The sequence below is a fragment of the Pinus tabuliformis genome, chromosome 4_1, assembly GCF_031772625.1.
Source record: "Pinus tabuliformis cultivar Carrire ecotype Pingquan chromosome 4_1, CPIR1, whole genome shotgun sequence".
Lineage (NCBI taxonomy): Eukaryota > Viridiplantae > Streptophyta > Pinopsida > Pinales > Pinaceae > Pinus > Pinus tabuliformis.
The window spans coordinates 335,562,883-335,574,414 of record NC_142303.1 but is presented as its reverse complement, the minus strand read 5'-3'; positions in this window follow the sequence as shown (position 1 = coordinate 335,574,414).

Below are 11,532 nucleotides of genomic sequence, written 5' to 3'. Positions count from 1 at the left end.
TTTTAAGAGTCGAGAAAAAGCTAAAGATGACTCTAGTCTCCTTCGATGTATTAACGAGCCCGAAGTGACAAATGCTCAGTTGGACCTTTTTAGTTATAGAGTTTGAAAAGGGCCAAAAGAAACTGCTCTGGAGATCTAGGCAGAGGGTGTGCCAAACCTTTCGCGAAACCACAGAATACGTTTTACGGTACGGGTGGTTGATCTTCGTGAATGCTGTGTTCACTGCATCGCGATCAGTAGGGCGGCCGACACGGCTTCCTAAGGATAAAGGATAAATGCCTATAGGGGTCTCCCAATATATACGCGACGGTACGTGGGAGCACAAGTCCGTATTAGTGCTATCGTCCCTCAGGAGGAATCACCCACCTTCGTAGAGATCGACAGTCACTACATTTAACGACGTCGGAACACGTCTCTAGCTTAGACCTCTATGTGTTTGCGTTATGTTTCAATGCGTTGTTAGGTTCATTCAGTATATTTTAAGTTGATCTTTTTAAAGTTTTCCTTTCAAGGTTCACCACGAGATGTATATGAAAAATTCCTAAATGCAGCCTAAGATGAGAAGCAAGCTTTTTCAAATCTTTTTGACTGATGAAAATCTTAACTACTGAGGGAGAAGAAAGGCCTATCTTTTCACACAGTTCATACAGCACAAACTAATGCACTTTCTCCTAAATCATCATGCAAACTTTTTCAAATGCAAAATGCACAATGCATGTATTTTCTTTTCCCTTTCTTAATGTTGATGTATTACAAAAAGAAAGTTGTTATTTAACTTTGATTTCGATTTAAAGCGAAAACGAACAAGCTTGTCCAAAATCAAAAGACACCTTAAGATTTACTTGTTTAATCACTGGAAATACATGAAATCAAGCCATAATGACGAAATTAAAAAGACTAATCAGCTATGGACAGCAAACAAGCTAACTCTTTAGACCAACAAAATGCCTAACACAGGTTCAGATCTAAGAGGCCAAAGCAAGACTAGTTCACTTTCGTTATGGGAAATTGTAAATGATGTAAGAAATACAAAAGAACAAGTACAATTTCGTTATATAACAGAGGCGGAATGATGGCAAGTAAGGTTGGTTTCAGAACAGGTACAAGACTGGTAACTGGCTGCAAAATCTATAGTGAAAACAGGCAAGAAAAAGGGAGGAAACCCCAAATGCACAAGGCAAAATTGAGCCAACGCAGGTGCTGCACAGCCAGTCTGGCTCTCAGCGCAGGTAGCCCCTTCGGGACCTGCGTTGCAAAGCAGGTAGCCTGTGTACTACCTGCTTTGGAAAACAAAAGTTGCGTTTTCTCAGTTTCCGGGTCACAATTTTCTCAAAAGTTCACAGTTTTTGCTCAAATCAGAAGCTATCAGTCAAGCACACACTAAGGGATGACAAGGAAGATGAAAAGCTATCACTAAGAGCTTACAAGGATCCTTGTAGATCAGCTCTTCAAATCATGAACATGCTCAGAAATGAGCTAGAGTAGCTGCCCTCTACTTCGCTTTTGATATAGTCAAAAGCTTTTCGATTTGGTACTCTTTTGTTCAGGAAATGAATAGCAAAATACTACAAACAATCAAACAGATACGATTCCCCAGTGGAGTCGCCAGTTTGTTGTAGGGAAAAGTATCCGACTCGGATGACCCTATCCCACTCTAAGGGTGATAGTACCTCAGCAACAACTGTAAAGAAAACTACTTAAGGTTTACTTCTTTACGAAAGCAAGAGAGAATGAAGAAATGCACTAACTGTTGCCTTGCGCTTAATGTCGAATCCAAACTCTTCTCTTTGCTGCTTGCTCCCAGCTCCTTGCTCTTTTGCTGGCCCAACTACAATGAGATCCTGCAAAATAACAAAGAAGGAAACTACAAGAAGCATGCAATCATAACTGATTCAAGGATTAGCATAAATCAAATATACAATTATCACAATACATCATTGAAACAAGTGCATATAGAAGAACCTCAATAGCTTTTATTAATGGAAGAAGTAAAGTTCTGAGAAGGTTACAACCATTGAAGGCCCCAATCCAGCAACACCTCCCAGCAGAAAGAATTTCTCCTCTTCACCTCCTTCAAGCAATCACCCAATAGTTCTATAGTGAAACCAACAGCATATCATTACTTTGCACAAAATTCCCACCTCCTGAGCTCATAGGAGAGAGCTCAATATATAGATGAGTTGAGAAAGGATGAGTCAGCTTGCAACTGATGTGTAGCTGCCTTGTGTCCTCTCTCTCTTCAGTTGATCTTCAGTTCTTGAGTCCACTTGGAGAACCTTGCTTCCACTTGGAGAAACAGAGCCTCTGACTCATCACAAGGCAAAATCCCTGATCCAAGTGTCATTTTTGGAAGATTCCAGAGCAATGACTCAGTGTGCCACTTGTCCCATCTCGCTCAGCGCAGGTGGCCTTTGTTCTACCTGCTTTGCAACACAGGTACACCATGGAGGAGTTGAGTTTCAGCGCAGAAGCCTAGTGGAGCACCTGCTTTGATTTCAGGATTGCTTGTTTTTGAGTGTTTTCAGGTGGAGAACTGATCTGAGAGCTGTTGGTTTGCTGACCTTGTTCCTCTAGGGGTAGGAACATCATGTTTAGGGACTTTGGATCCCTTGGATTATTGACAATTCATGCTTGATGCTGCAAGGCACAAAATTGTCTATAACAAGAAGTACTAATGAATGTGATGCAACATCTGCCTTAGGTGCCACGGTATTCCCCTCTGTATCCACCTATGTGATCCCTAGGAAAGGAAACTATGGGCACCAACTCATATCAAAAGCCGAGCAGAATAGTCGTGAGGCAGGATCTAATAAGTAGGAGAGGGGGTATCTCTCTTCCTTGTCTTCACTATCCCTCATACTTAACTCCCAGTCACGGAGATTTCCCGGTCTTTCTAATGATATTGGATTTCACTTGTTATTCAACTTCTATGTTTGATAATTTGAGCGGCCATGGAGAGTTAACTCTCCACTCACCTATTCCAAGGCCCTAATGAACCTAAACTTGTTGGTGTTTGTTAATGAAAAAAATAAAAGTTCTATTTCATTTTATTAAATCACTTAATTTTATAGGGTTGTTCTTTAAGTCATGGGTAAAATGAATGAAACTAATGATGTTTTCGTGCAATAGAAACCAATTGAAACTTAGCTACATGAAAATGCAGTTATTTTCTTCAATGAAAATGGATTTGTATAGAGTTCTACGAATAAAATTTTACAAGGAAATTTTTCTTTTTCCAAAAAACACACTCCACACACACAAAAGCTAACAAAAAGACTAAAATATCTGCTATGCAAACTATAATGACAGTGCATGGACGCTCATACAAGAAGCAAATGTGTTTCCTTATAAGATCAATAATCCAACTTGACAATAAAGAGGGCAAAAATTTAATAATAAATTTCCCTAAAAACCAAGCAAAACAAATTGAAAAACATCACAATTGCTCAAAAATCAAAAGAAACCAAAAAACCAAAAGCTTGGAAAGAAAAAGAAAGGCAAAACTATGGTTTTGTCTTTTTCTTTTAAGGAAACTAAAGCAACTTTTGAGGTCACAAAGAGAACTACTAAATTCGAAAGATCAAGAAAGAAGCACAAGGAGTCTTGGTATCTTGCAAGTTAGAAAACTCATTAATGAACGAAAATTGAAACAAGAAAGGCTACAAACTTTCACAAACTAACCTAAACAACAGTAAAATATTTCAGCAAATTGACAAAATGTCAAGAAAGACAAACTTTCAAAATTGCCAAAAGGACACTCAAAAAAGCACGAAAAGAAACAAGGCCAATCAAACAAGGAAAAGCAAAGCAAGGCAACTTGAAACTTGGGCTGCAAACAAAATCGAAATCAATTTCTTGTTCTAGAAAACCAAAACATCCAAGAACTTTAGACAAAAGCCTTGAACCGAAGACGCAAACCATAAACTTGCTTAAGAAGTAATCCTAGGCCAACTAGGATTTTTAGTGAGAAGGAGATTTGAAAAGGAAAGCTTGTAGGAGAACAGGTTTCTTCAGACAATGGATGACCATAAAACCACAAAAATCACCAGGCAGTAGACATAATTGGGAAAAAAGGTTTGAAAAAACAATTCAAAAAACTGTATATGTGACTGTGTAAAGACATAGAAGGGTGCACACATGTTTCTAACACAAGAAACTCGCGTATACGTGAGTATGCTTGAGGAAACTTGCGTGCATACGTGACTATAAGCTAAGAAAAAATGTATAAAAAGCTCAATTAAGAAAAAACCAAAATAAAGGCCTGATCTAGAAGACCAGACTTGATGCCTGGTGTTAGAGTCGGTCTCTTCAGCCCTCCATCAGAGATCAAAAACTCTTTGTCGCATTTCATTTTTAGGTGTCTCATTCAGTCCAGTCATCTACATTCCATTAGGAGCTTAGATTATCTGACGAAGGGTTTTTTTACTCATATCCCTCATGTCATGTACCTGCTGGTCCGTGTCTACTCATCAAAGTCAATTTTAAAGTCATGTATAGTCTTGTTTGGTCTCGTGGTCAACAAAGACTCATTTTAGTCAGTAGGTCTAGGGTTTCATTAGGGTTTTGTCAATAAATGGTTGAAAGTGTCCAATAATTACCAGCAGGCACATGAGGGAGGTTCGAAATAATTTTTCATGATATAAACTTCATCGTCAATATGCTTGATCATGAAAAATCGTCCATTTTATCTTTGTAATAAATATGTAATTCTCAAAGCTCCTTCAGTTGTCATATTCTTCAAGTGCAGCCTTGGTCTCCTTTTCTGAATCCAATGATAGCTATCCCTGCACAAAAAGACAAGAGGTTCATCATTCAGCTCAAAAAATCATAAAGGAAGCAAAAAACAGAGTTTCAGAGTGAAGTGTCAAAGTTTGCAACATGACAAATTGGTTTTTGAAATCAAGAGTTAAATCCTTGGCATATATATCATTTTTGTGTTCCAAAAGTTCATTTGCATACTAAATACATCAAAGAGCTAAAGTGGAAATGTGGAGAAGCAACATAGAGCAATTTTGGTAAGCAAGTGAGGTTATTGGGTGAAATTCGCTCCAATTCAGCGGCACGGCGCACTAGGCAGGAGGCGCGGCGCACCCACCAGGCGCGGTGCATTGGGCCACATTTCGCAGTGTAAAACAACACTGGCGTGGCGCACTGGGGAGGCGCGACGCATTGGGCGTCCTACGCGGCGCATACACTTAAAGGCCCGAAACTGCTCAAAATTCCTCCAAATTGCCAATAATCCGCACAGATTTTCCAGGTAGAGCCTCAATCATTGCATTTCATTCAAATTTGTCCTATGATATGGTGATTGATCAATGGTGATGGTGTAAACCCTACCATGTCAAAATTCTCATATAAAAATGGTTGCCTAGGGTTTTATCAACTATTTACCAACAAGTTTGCTCTTTCCATCATTCTCTTGTCTCCCTTATTCCTTTTGTCCCTGATTTTATTTTTCCCTACCCCCCTAAAATTACTAAAACCCCATCCCATATCCCAAATTCCCTTTCACAAAATTTCCCAATGTAAAACCCTAGAATCCTAACCATAAATCCCTAAACCCTAATTTCCTCTCCCACTGAGCTAGGGTTGGCTATGGGATCATAGATATCTGAGTAGAGGAGGTGTAATGGATATCAAAAGGTATGAGCTCATTTCATATCATCGAACATCAGATCTCCATCATTTGTCGAGAAGTCATTCCAAGGAGCAAGCCAGTCATCACACAAAAGGGGTGGTTTTTCTTCAAATTGTGTTTCTGAGCAAGAAAGGATGAATTTGGAAAATGTGAGAGAGGTTTTTTTCCTTAAATGATCCAAGAAGAAAAGCCTCTTTCATTTTTTACACAGCTATTATGGTTCTAGAGAAATGTCAAAAATACAGTTGCCTTAGGAGAATTGATGCACCTTTGAAGTGACCTTGGGAAAATCAAGTTTTCTTCTAGCGTGGTTGGCCAAATGACTTACTTGATGAGTAAAATGATAACTATACACAAATATATTTCCAATGAGCTATCATGAGCTCAATTTGGAGTTTAGGAACACCTTCAAAAGTTGACTGCAACAACACTCTACCCTGAGGCAACCTCATTTGGCACATTTGACCAGTCTTGGGATATTTGAATTTTTATAGGGAAAATTAATTCCAAATTGAAAAATTATAGTTTTTTTGGAAATTATACTCAAATACCTTTCCATCGATCTATCCTGCACTGAATGTTGACACCGGGAAGGCCCTAAAAACTGGTCTGAAAAAAGGCACTATGCACAGAAATTGTTAACACAGGGTTTTCCTCCCTATGCACCGCGCCACATGGCGCTCGCTTTTGCTAGGGAGCTTCAAATCCAAAAAACATTGCATATATGGATTTTTCATGATAAATTATTGTTTTTGGTGCATGGCCAAGAAAGTTGGGCAAGTTTTGAGTCCTCAAGAGGCCAAAAACACTCAAACAATGACCTCACTGCCCCTATTTTGACACACAGGAAGCAGTCTTGGGAGATTGACGTTTTGGAGGGGCAAATGACATCCAAATTCAAAACTTCCACTTGGGTTAGAAAGTAGACATGTAGGGATTTCCAACAAGCTATCTTGGGATCAATTTTGACTTCAGGAAGTTCCTAAAAATGAACTCCAAAGTGGCGCGATGCATAGAGAATCATGCGCGGTGCATAGAGGATTTTTGCCTATTTTTCACTGTTCAGCTCAGAAATTCGCCCAGTTTTGACCAGTTTTGCTTCTTGATATTACTCTTGACCTTTCATGATGTAATTTGATAACCATGATGTAATTTTGGCACTTATTTACTTGTTCTAGAGGATTCATTCACTAAAAAGTGAAAATTTAATGAATGAATCAGTTTCCTACCTTATAGAGGCAAGTTGTTTTGATTGCCTAGATTTTAGTGCTTTGTTTAGAATTGGTTGAAACAGCTCCTAGAATGATGAGCTCTACCCCTAGAGGCAAGGGAATGGGTTTGGCTAGTCTATATCATGTAATTCCTAAGTCATTTTTAGGGTTGGACACTAGGGATTGCTTTGGCATATCATTGTACATTATATCTCTGCATTTTTGGCTAAGGAAAGACCAGGGTTTTGTAGCATTGTTTGGGATCCATGTGGCTTTATGTTTTGATGGTGTTCTTCTCTAAGTAATTGTAAGTTCATTAGTGTTTTGTGTATCATTTTCCTGTCTCTTCTTCTGAATTTGAACAAATGAGTGATTAAGGTAGAATCCATTAATTGCTATGCTCTGCCTTTGAATTTGTTTAAATTTCCATGTTTTCATCTATTTAAGGAGAATTCTTGAGACTCTCTTTCTCTCCTTAGCTCCTCACTAGTCTGATATATCCATTCACTCACTTTAAAGCATCAAAACGATTTCCTTCCTTTCCCCAATCAGAACTCTGCAGAAACTGTGCCTCATCCCCGAGCCCAATTTTCCTTTCCCTGTTTCCAGCATAAAACCCCCAAAAACTCAAATCAAACCCTTGTACTTCCAAGCCTAAATTAGCTTTTATTTCAGTCATCTCAAGCCCCATCGCTTGTCTTTTGCTGAGATCAACCCAGAGAGAGCCCACTCCTGTCCTCGTAGGGCTAGCTACGAGGCTGAGCGTGGTTTGATGTGGACCTAGAACCTTGTCTTTTTAGCCTGAGGCAAATCTACGCTCTAACATAGTGGCGAATCCACTGGGGAAGAAAGTTTATTTTCATTGTTTGGCTTTGTAAACTACAGACAGATCCTGAAGTTATGCTAGGTAGCCTTCGAAATGCTTTTGCTTTGCATTAGCACAAGTAGATAAAAGCTGCTTCAGTCAATCTCCGGTCTAGTCTTATAAGCTGAACATATGATCTAAACAATCACCCCAGTACATGTATCAAGTTCAGATCTGATGGTTGATGGTGGAAAATGATCAGACATAAGAAGGCTGAAATCATTCACCTGGTGACTCCTGTAGAGACTCCACTGGAGGACTAACTCTTTCTCTGAGAAAATGGAGGGATCTTACACAAAGTTCAGGTATCTAAAGTGGAATGGTATTCAGGATCTACTCTGCTTTGTTGTAAATTTCTTCTTTGTTGTTCTTGAAGCCGTCCTGAAAGTTTTTCAGAATTTGTTGTATGATAAAGGTGATCAAAATCTTCACTCGATCTATTCAAAAAGTGTAAATACTGAGTTTCCCTTTGATCCTGGCCTTCTTACTTTTCCCACATCTCATGATGACTTTCTTCAGCGTGATGAGCCTAAAGAAAACAAACCTGATCCTGTCACTCTTGTATATACTCCTACACCTTTTATAATCCCAGATAGGTATAAACCTCTTTTTTTACCTTTTTTTCTTTATGCTTTCCCAAAAAACTATGATCTATATTTGCCGAGGTTTGATGGTGAATGTAAGAATGTCAACACTGAGCAACATGTGCATAATGTTGAGTCTTTTCTAGACCTTTTTGAGGTTGATGAAGAAGATGTCAGTATTAGGCTTTTTTCTCTTTCTTTGCAAGGTAAAGTGAAGAGTTGGTTCAAAACCCTTCCTGATGCGAGCATCTCCGATTTCCAGCAGTTCGTCAAAGCTTTCCTCGACAGGTGGGTGATTGGACAGAACTTTTTCTTGATTATAGAAGAGTATAACCAGATGAAAAGATTGCCAGGGGAGACAGTACAACAGTTTTCTGCCAAATTTAACCAAGTTTATTATTCGATGCCAGTGGATATAAGACTATCTGGGTGCTTTTGATCCGGAAATGGAGTTTCAGCTGAGAGAAAGGAATGCTGCAACACTTGAGGAGATGCAGAACAATGCAGTAAATGTAGAGGCTCACTTGTTGATCCGATGGGCAAGGTTGAAAGAAGAAGAGATGAAAAACATAGATCAGGAGAAATCGACATCTCTAGAGGTAAAGCTTGACATTTTGACAAGTGTAGTGGAAGAGATGATGCAAAGGATCATCACAAGGAATGAGAATAATGTTCAAGCCCGTGGCTTGCTGATTGAAGAAGAACAAATTGCTTGTCCAAAACATTTTGTTTCTTATCCCAGTTGTCATAATGATTGTTTTATAGATCATCTTGGAGGAGAGAGATCAGTTGATATGAAATGTATTCTTGATGATGTGTTTTATACTGACGATTTGCCTCAGTTTGATCAATATGATGATGATGATTATGTTCTCCAAACAGAAGCTAATATTGCAGACAAATCAGTTGCTAGTTTGTGGGAGGAGGAAGTTCACTTACAGTAGCTCGAGTGCAATGATCAAATGATACATATCAGCTATGACAATGACGAAGAAAGTGCAACAAATTTTGAAGTAAGTGAAGGATCTTTGCCTTTTTGTTTCATTTCAGTTCATCAGAAAAATTTTTCATGCAATCAGAAATAAACTGTCAACAAGTCTTGATCTGGACTATCTTGAAGGCAATAAAAACCTTGTTCAAGACTTCTCATATTCAGATTTTCAACCCCTGAATGCCGTTGATTGTCAAGTTGCACATGAAGACATGGAAGCTAGAAGATATGATCAAACGATACAAGATGATTCCCTACCTTTCTGTTTTGAATCATTTCAGTTTTTGAAGGGTAAATTGCATAGTAAATCTTCAAATGAAAAGCTTGTAGGAAGGACAGATAGAGAAATTCTTGAGCAAGTTGTTAATGAGAAATCTTCCCCTGAAATGATTGATGAAATCATTTTGGATACAAAACCCTCCCTAACACCAGATTTGTAGCCACCAAATGCAATTGAAGATCAGATTATAGATGAAGGCGTGGAATCTGAAATACATGATCTAATGATGCAAGAGGATTCTGTACCCTTTTGTTTCGAAGAATTTCAATTTATAAGGCAGAATCTTCGTAATATCTCTAAAGAAAAAGATGAACAGCCAGTAGGATATCATATAGTTTTAATGGATACATTGCAGCAGTCTTCTCAAATTTTTGATGATCCTATTGCTCGTGTGTTGGATGATGTTTGCTGTAAAAGTTCTCCCCCATCTGCTAACCATGTGACAGAAGAGAATGTTGATAATAATCTGATTCAAAAGTCGCCTTCATTGTCTTGTTTAACAGATTGTTCATTGCAAAGTCCATATCAAGGTTTGCAGTCATATGAGGAGATTGATAAAGGATATTTTTGTTCTGTTTGGAATCAGCAACAGAGTTTGGTTATTCACGAAATTCAGGACCCTTTTGACAGTCTGTTGCTATCACCAAAGAAAGACAGCATCGATGTGAGGAAAAGTTTAATATCCAACTATGAATATACTTGGACCAGAGCAGTAATGTGTTAATGGAAATAAATAGCGATGCTTATGAAGATCCTTTCGCAGTATTATTAAAGTCATCCAGTCAATTCATGCTTTGCAAGTTTATCAGTAGTCAACTTGATTCCGACTCTCCATGGGAGTCGTCGTTCAGTAGTTTTCTCTTGTTGTACCCAAGCGAGCACTTGCAGAGAATTCAAATAGCAGCCATGATGCTTACATGGTTTCATTGGCTGTTCCATTTCACTTGATCGAGGGTGAAAAGAACACTTAGAGTAGGTTTTATTTATGTTTTAGTCATGTTTGGTTTTATTATGGTTTTCAACTTTAGTTTTGAGTCAAATTTTTAGTCAATAAATGAGTTAACAAATCTTGTGTGGTTTTGTCAAGTCATTGACTCCATAGCCAAATGGACGAAGGCACTGTCTGCTCACCCAAAGATTTGTAGTTCTTGGCACCTCTAAGGAGCTACCATCCCCATTGGAGCCAATGATAGAGTCGGTCTCTTCAGCCCTCCGTCAGAGATCAAAAACTCTTTGTCGCATTTCATTTTTAGGTGTCTCATTCAGTCCAGTCATCTGCATTCCATTAGGAGCATAGATTATCTGACAAAGGGTTTCTTTACTCATATCCCTCATGTCATGTACCTGCTGGTTTGTGTCTGCTCATCAAAGTCAATTTTAAAGTCATGTACAGTCTTGTTTGGTCTCGTGGTCAGCAAAGAGTCATTTTAGTCAGTAGGTCTAGGGTTTCATTAGGGTTTTGTCAATAAATGCTTCAAAGTGTCCAATAATTACCAGCAGGCACATGAGGGAGGTTCGAAATAAGTTTTCATGATATAAATTTCATTGTCAATATGCTTGATCATGATTTTTCTTCAAAACTCTGTTTTGAAGAAAAATCGTCCATTTTATCTTTGTAATAAATATGTAATTCTCAAAGCTCCTTCAGTTGTGAAATTCTTCAAGCGTAACCCTGGTCTCCTTTGCCAAATCCAATGATAGCTATCCCTGCACAAAAAGACAAGTGGTTCATCATTCATATCAAAAAATCATAAAGGAAGCAAAAAACAGACTTTCAGAGTGAAATGTCAAAGTTTGCAACATGAAAAATTGGTTTTTGAAATCAAGAGTTAAATCCTTGGCATATATATCAGTTTTGTGTTCCAAGAGTTCATTTGCATACTAAATACATCAAAGAGCTAAAGTGGAAACATGGAGAAGCAACATAGAGAAATTTTGGTAAGCAAGTGAGGTTATTGGGTGA